Below are 8,198 nucleotides of genomic sequence, written 5' to 3' on the forward strand. Positions count from 1 at the left end.
TGGTGTTGTTCTAGGACAAAGAGTTGACAAGAAGTTGAATGTTATTCACTATGCTAGTAAAACTCTAGACGGTGCCCAAAGAAACTATGCCACTACGGAGAAGGAATTTTTAGCAGTCGTGTTTGCATGTGAAAAGTTCAGATCTTATATTGTTGACTCAAAAGTCACTATTTACTCTGATCATGCTGCTATTAAGTACCTTATGGAGAAGAAGGACGCTAAGCTTAGGCTGATCAGATGGGTTCTCCTGCTAATGGAATTTGATTTGCACGTCGTTGATCGAAAGGGTGCAGATAACCCTGTAGCAGATAACTTGTCTAGGCTAGAGAATGTCCTTGATGACCCACTACCTATTGATGACAGCTTTCCTGATGAGCAATTAAATGTCATCCGCACTTCATATAGTGCATCGTGGTATGCCGATTATGCAAATTATATCGTAGCCAAATACATACCACCCAGTTTCACCTATCAGCAAAAGAAGAAGTTCTTCTTTGATTTGAGACACTACTTTTGGGATGATCCTCACCTTTATAAGGAAGGAGTAGATGGTGTTATTAGACATTGTGTGCCTGAACATGAACAGGGACAGATCTTGCAGAAGTGTCATTCCAAAGCCTACGGAGGACACCATGCTGGAGATAGAACTGCCCATAAGGTATTGCAATCAGGTTTCTATTGGCCCACTCTCTTCAAGGGTGCCTGTAAGTTTGTCTTGTCTTGTGACGAATGCCAAAGAATAGGGAATATCAGTAAGCGCCAGGAAATGCATATGAACTATTCACTTGTCATTGAACCATTTGATGTCTGGGGCTTTGATTATATGGGACCCTTCCCGAGTTCCAATGGGTACACTCACATCTTAGTTGCTGTGGATTACGTCACTAAGTGGGTAGAAGCTATCCCCACAAAAAATGCTGATCACCACACCTCTATTAAGATGCTTAGAGAAGTCACATTCCCAAGATTTGGAGTCCCTAGATACTTGATGACTCATGGCGGTTCACACTTCATTGATGGTGTTTTCCACAAGATGCTCGCTAAGTATGATGTCAACCATAGAGTTGCATCTCCTTATCATCCTCGGTCTAGTGGTCAAGTGGAGTTGAGTAATAGGGAGATCAAATTAATCCTACAAAAGACCATCAATAGATCTCGAAAGAATTGGTCTAGCAAACTTGATGATGCACTATGGGCTTATAGAACTGCTTATAAGAATCCCGTGGGCATGTCACCGTATAAAATGGTTTATGGTAAGGCCTGTCATTTACCTCTTGAGCTGGAACACAAAGCTTATTGGGCAATCAAAGAGCTCAACTTTGATTTCAAACTTGCCGGTGAGAAGCAGTTGTTTGATATCAGCTCGTTAGATGAATGGAGGGCCCAGGCATATGAGAATGCCAAGTTGTTCAAGGAAAAGGTTAAGAGATGGCACGACAAACGAATACAGAAACGAGAGTTCAATGTAGGTGATTATGTCCTGCTATACAATTTTCCTTTGAGATTCTTTGCAGGCAAGCTTGTGTCTAAATGGGAAGGTCCCTATGTTATCGAGGAAGTATATCGTTCCGGTGCCATCAAAATCAATAACACGGAAGGAAATTTTCCTAGAGTGGTAAATGGGCAAAGAGTCAAGCATTACATCTCTGGTACTCCCATAAATGTTGAGACCAATATCATCAATGTCATAACTCCAGAGGAATACATAAGGGATGTTTATCAGCCTGTTTTAGACCCTGAAAACGAAGAAGTATTTGTTTCGGTAAGAAATTGGACTCCGATGATTTTCCAATAGGAAATTTCCTCCGTTTTGGAATTTTTGGAAAATTAGAAAAATAAAAAGCAGTCCGGAGAGCGTACGAGGCGGCCACAAGCTTGGACACCGACCCCTACCCCCTGGTGGCGGAGGGAGGGCTTGTGGGCACCTCGTGTGCCTCCCGGACTCCGTTTTCTTGCGAAACACTCCTTCTAGCCCAGAAAAAAAATCAATATATAGTCGCCCGAAGGTTTTGATCTCCATATCGCGTAGTTTTCCTCTGTTTTCGTTTCGAGCTTGTTTCACCGCAGATCTAGGTCAAGATGTCTTCTCAGGATTCAGAGGGGGAGAGCTATGTGGCTGACTACCTTGCTAACCCCAAGGTCTATGGGGACTTGGAACCATATGGCTGGACCACTCATGAGGAAGAGCACTATGAGCCCAAAGGGAAGGAGCAAACGAGTTCCGATGAAGAGGAGGATCCTCTACCTCAACCTGCAAACACCCATGTGGAGTTCAAGAAGTCAAGCCTCCCTAATCATAGGAAGAAGCCTAAGACCTTGTTTATCCCTTCTCGTTTCTTGCAGGAGAGTAAACAGGAACTTTGCCATAGAGTGTTGAAACTTGAGGAAGAAAATTATGATCTAAGGGAGCAGAACTTTTTGCTCAAGTGGAAATTAGACAAGCTCAAGACTGCTCCAACTTCACCACCTTCACCACCAAAGGAAGACAACTAAGCATTGGTATGTGCAATCCCCTTGGCTTCTGCCAAGCTTGGGGGAGTTGCCCTGGTATTGTATCACCTTTATATCTTTTGCTTTTACCTTTGTTTTAGTTCTTTCCTTTTCAGTTTTTATTTCATCTCTTAGAGGAATAAGTCTTTAGTGTTTTGTTTGAGTCTTTTTCTTTTGTCTCTCCCCCGATGTATTCGAGCTTACGAGCTATATAATAAAGAGTGTCTTAGTTAAGGGATTTGCTTTGTGCCATGATCAAAAGTATGAAAAGAACGATAGCATGAAAAATCATGAGACGATCTTATGGAAAGTGATAACTTCACTTATGACACGTATGATGATTGAAACTTGTTGAGAATAAAACAACATAGACCTCAGTCATTGTTGCAATTAATAAGAAGTAATAAGGAAATAGAGGTTCACATATAAATATATCATCTTAGACACTTTTTACAATTGTGAGCACTCACCAAACTATTACATGCTTAGGAGTAGATGTTGGACAAGGAAGACAACATAATGAATTGTGTTTGCTTGGTTCCAAACAATGTTATATGATTAGAGATCCCTTAGCATGTGACGATTGCTTCCACCTCATGTTATCCAAAACTCCCGCACCAAGTAGAGATACTACTTGTGCATCCATAAACCTCCAACCCAGTTTTGCCATGAGAGTTCACCATACCTACCTATGGATTGAATAAGATCCTTCAAGTAAGTTGTCATCGGTGCAAGCAATAAAAATTGCTCTCTAATATGTATGATCTATTAGTGTGTTGAAAATAAGCTTTGTAAGAACCTGTGATAAGGAAGACATAAAAGCGACAGACTGCATAATAAAGTTCTTTATCACATGAGGCAATATAAAATGACGTTCCTCCGCACTAAGAGGACACACATTCGAACCTCAAAAGCGCATGACAACATCTGCTCCCTCTGCGAAGGGCCTATGTTGTACCTTTACTTTTTTTCCCTTATAAGAGTCATGGTGATCTTCACCAATTCCCTATTTTGCCTCTGTCTTGGCTACCGTCACATGCTTGGGAAATATCTATATTCATATATCAACTTGGAGTTGAGTGCTTATGCTTTATTGTTGTTGACTTTACCCTTGAGGTAAATCGTTGGGAGGCAAAAACTATAAGCCCCTATCTTCCTTTGTGTCCAGCTGAAACTTCGACACCATGAGTACCACGTGAGTTGTAACAATTGTGGAAAACAAAAGAGATGATTGAGTATGTGGATTTGCCTTACAAGCTCTTATTTGACTCTTTCTGATGTTGTGATAAATTGCAATTGCTTCAATGACTATGGATTATTGTTGGTTACTTCTCGGTAATGTTTTTGCTTCGTGCTTTGCTTTGTGAAGGAATTGTTACTTTCCCATAAGAATCTTTATGATGTATTGCGGTTCTATGTGTGATCATGATGCCCTCATGTACGTATTATGTTTTATCGACACCTTCGTCCCTCAACATGGGGACATGTTTATGGAACTTGGTTTTCGCTTGAGGACAAGCGAGGTCTAAGCTTGGGGGAGTTGATACGTCCATTTTGCATCATGCTTTCATGGTGATATTTATTGCTTTATGGGCTGTTATATTACTTTGTCGTACCATATTTATGCCTTTTATCTCTTATTTTGCAAGGTTTATTTGAAGAGGGAGAATTCAGGCAGCTGGAATTCTGGACTGGAAAAGGAGCAAATCCTAGTCCACTATTATGCACATCTCCAAATGCCCTGAAAAGTTACGTGGATTTTTTTGGGATTATATAAAAAATATTGGGCGAAAGAAGTACCGGAGGGGGCTGCCAGGGAGCCACAAGCCCTGCCACCGCCACCACCCGCTGGTGGCGGAGTGGGGGTTTGTGGGCACCCTGACGGCCCACTAGCCCCCCTCTTTTGCTATATGAAGGGTCTTGGTCCAGAAAAAAAATCATACGGGAGCTTTTTCATGGTTTCGTCGCCGCCATGAGCCGGAACTTGAGCAGATCCAATCTAGAGCTCCGGCAGGACGATCCTGTCGGGGAAACTTCCCTCCCGGAGGGGGAAATCGTCGCCATCGTCATCACCAACACTCCTCTCGTCGGAGGGGAGGCATCTTCATCAACATCTTCATCAGCACCATCTCCTCTCCAATCCCTAGTTCATATCTTGTAACCAATCTTCATCTCACGACTTCGATTGGTACTTGTAAGGTTGCTAGTAGTGTTGATTACTCTTTGTAGTTGATGCTAGTTGGATTACTTGGTGGAAGAGTTTATGTTCAGATCCTTGATGCTATTCATTACACCTCTGATCATGATTATGATTATGCTTTGTGAGTAGTTACTTTTGTTCCTGAGGACATGGGATAAGTCATGCTGATAATAGTCATGTGAATTTGATATTCGTTCGATATTTTGATATGCTGTATGTTGTCTTTTCCTCTAGTAGTGTTATGTGAACGTCGACTACATAACACTTCACCATATTTGGGCCTAGAGGAAGGCATTGGGAAGTAGTAAGTAGATGATGGGTTGCTGGAGTGACAGAAGCTTAAACCCCAGTCTATGCGTTACTTCGTGAGGGGCTGATTTGGATCCACTAGTTTAATGCTATGGTTAGACTTTGTCTTAATTCTTCTTTTGTAGTTGCGGATGCTTGCGAGAGAGGTTAAGCATAAGTGCGATGCTTGTCCAAGTAAGGGCAGTACCCAAGCGCCGGTCCGCCCACATATCAAACTATCAAAGTAACGAACGTGAATCATACGAACATGATGAAACTAGCATGACAGAAATTCCCGTGTGTCCTCGGGAGCGTTTTTCCTTCTATAAGACTTTGTTCAGGCTTGTCCCTTGCTACAAAAGGGATTGGGCCACTTGCTGCACCGTTCCCACTACTTGTTACTTGTTACTTTTTGCTTGCTACGTTTCACCTCGCTACACAATCACTTGTCACCGCTACTTTAAGTGCTTGCAGTTATTACCTTGCTGAAATCCGTTTATCAGAGCCTTCTGCTCCTCGTTGGGTTCGACACTCTTACTTATCGAAAGGACTACGATTGATACCCTATACTTTTGGGTCATCAAGGATTTACTTTAATCAGGTCCTTTTGCTCATCGGTCGTTCTTTCACTTTTATTCAGGATGCCTATGACAAAAGAATGGTCCCTCATCCTTGCGGGAAAAGGGTTTTTTTCATATTCAACTGCAGGCAAGATAGGGTCAACAACATTAATATCAATAGGTAATTCCTTAAAAGGTTTATGGTGTTGATCCTCCTTCTTCTCAGAAGAGTCAATATGAGAGGCAAAGTCTTTGCAAAAATCAATTAGAAGCTGGGAGTCAACACCAATCTTAGCACAAAAGGTATTGAAATAATCCGTTTTCACATAGCTCTCAATGTAATCATGCTCATAATTTATAACGGGCTCAATACCTTTATCAATCTCCCTGTCTTCAGTGTTCTTATGGATCCTCTCAATAAAATCCCACTTAGCTTCAGTGCTTTTGTTGGAGAATGCCCCACTATTGGAAGCATCAAGCATCTCTTTAACTTGACGAGAAAGCCTTGCATAAAAATTTGTGAGAATAATTTCTTTGGAGAGCTCATGATTGGGACATTTGAGCATTAAGTACTTCAATTTCCCCCAAGCTCGAGCGATGCTTTCTCTGTCACGAGACCAAAAGTTATAAATATAAATCCTGTCTCGATGTATTTCATGAAGAGGATAAAACTTTGCATAAAAGGGAGCCAATTTAGTAAATGACAGTCATCAAGAACCCTATACCAATCCAAAGCCTTATCTTATAATGATAGAGAGAATAACTTTCGCATAACAAAATCCATCGATATACCTGCAAGCTTAAATAAGGAGTATAGTTGTGAAAGATATAGCAAGTGTTCACCTCGATGTCTATCTCGTGCATATCGATTAGCCAAAACACAATCAATAATACCAGTTGGTATTTTAAAGGGCGCAATTTCAGTAGGTGGGGAAATCTTATCCACCGCAATAGCGTTGGGGCGGTTCCCCACGAGCAACAAACCAAGAGCAGAGTGGTCCGTAGGGAGAAAAAGCGGGAACAGTAAAACAAAAACAACACGTACAGTGTAAAGATTTCCTTACCAATTTCACTTACCAACGGCGCCAGAAAATGGTTTTGATGACCCACAAGTGTAGGGAATATATCTTATCCTTTTCGATAAGTAAGAGTGTCGAGCCCAACGAGGAGCAGAAGGTATTGACAAGTGATCTTGAGCAAGGAATAACTGCAAGTATTGAAAGGTAACTTTTTATGGGTTTTCTTGTATAAGCAACAAGGAAATAAATCGTGCCAAGGTGCAGCATGGCCCAATCCTTTTGAACGCAAAGGATAAGCCGAGTGACCAAACTTATAAAGACTAAGGCGTTCCTGAGGACACACATGAGAGATAGTCTAGTGCTTTCGCCATACTCTGTCTAGTAATATGTTTTGTATTAATAAGTGTTATGTGTGTGGATCTTAACTAGTGCACCGTCTAGGCTAAGACAAGTACACTCTTATCATTAACCCCTCTTGCAAGCATCCGCAAATACAAGAGAGAAATTAAGGCAAAGCCTAGCCATAGCAATAAGCTTTAGGATCCAATAATCCCTCATGCAAAAGTATGCAAACTAGGGTTCAAGTTTTTGTCACTCCGGCAACCCACCATAAGCATTCTTTATACACGATTGATACGTCTCCATCGTATCTAATTTTCCAAATTCTTTTGCCCTTGTTTTGGACTCTAATTTGCATGATTTGAATGGAACTAACCCGGACTAACGTTGTTTTTCAGCAGAATTGCCATGGTGTTGTTTTTGCGCAGAAATAAAAGTTCTCGGAATGACCTGAAAATTTACGAGAATTTTTGTGGAATACATAAAAAATACTAGCGCAAGAATCAACGGAGGAAGTGGAGCGTGGAGCCCAAAAGCCCGCCAGGCGCGAGCCCCCCTGGTTGCGCCTCGCAGGCTTGTGGGGCCCACAAAGCTCCACCGGCTCCAAATCGAGCTCTATTTAGTCCGTTTCGTCCAGAAAAAAAATCAAGGAGAAGAGTTCATCGCGTTTTACAATACGGAGGCGCAGCCACCTCCTGTTCTTCCTGTGCAGGGCAGATCTGGAGTCCGTTCTGGGATCCGGAGAGGGGAGATCGTCGTCATCGTCATCACAGACCTTCCTTCATCGCCAATTCCATGATGCTCTTCACCGTTCGTGAGTAATCTCATCGTAGGCTTGTTGGACAGTGATGGGTTGGATGAGATCTATCATGTAATCGAGTTAGTTTTGATGGGGATTGATCCCTAGTATCCACTATGTTCTAAGATTGATGTTGCTACTACTTTGCCATGCTTAATGCTTGTCATTAGGGCCCTAGTGCCATGATTTCAGATCTGAACCTATTACGTTGTCGCCAATATATGCGTGTTCTTGATCCTATCTTGCAAGTTGTAGTCACATACTATTTGTTATGACCCGGCAACCCCGGAGTGACAATAGCCGAAACCACTCCCGGAGATGACCATAGTATGAGGAGTTCATGTATTCACCAAGTGTTAATGTGTTGATTCGGTTCTTTATTAAAAGGAGAACCTTAATATCCCATAGTTTCCATTAGGACCCCGCTGCCACGGGAGGGATGGACAATAGATGTCATGCAAGTTCTTTTCCCTAAGCACGTATTACTACATACAGAATACATG

The sequence above is a fragment of the Hordeum vulgare genome, chromosome 5H (assembly GCF_904849725.1).
Source record: "Hordeum vulgare subsp. vulgare chromosome 5H, MorexV3_pseudomolecules_assembly, whole genome shotgun sequence".
NCBI classification, from domain to species: domain Eukaryota; kingdom Viridiplantae; phylum Streptophyta; class Magnoliopsida; order Poales; family Poaceae; genus Hordeum; species Hordeum vulgare.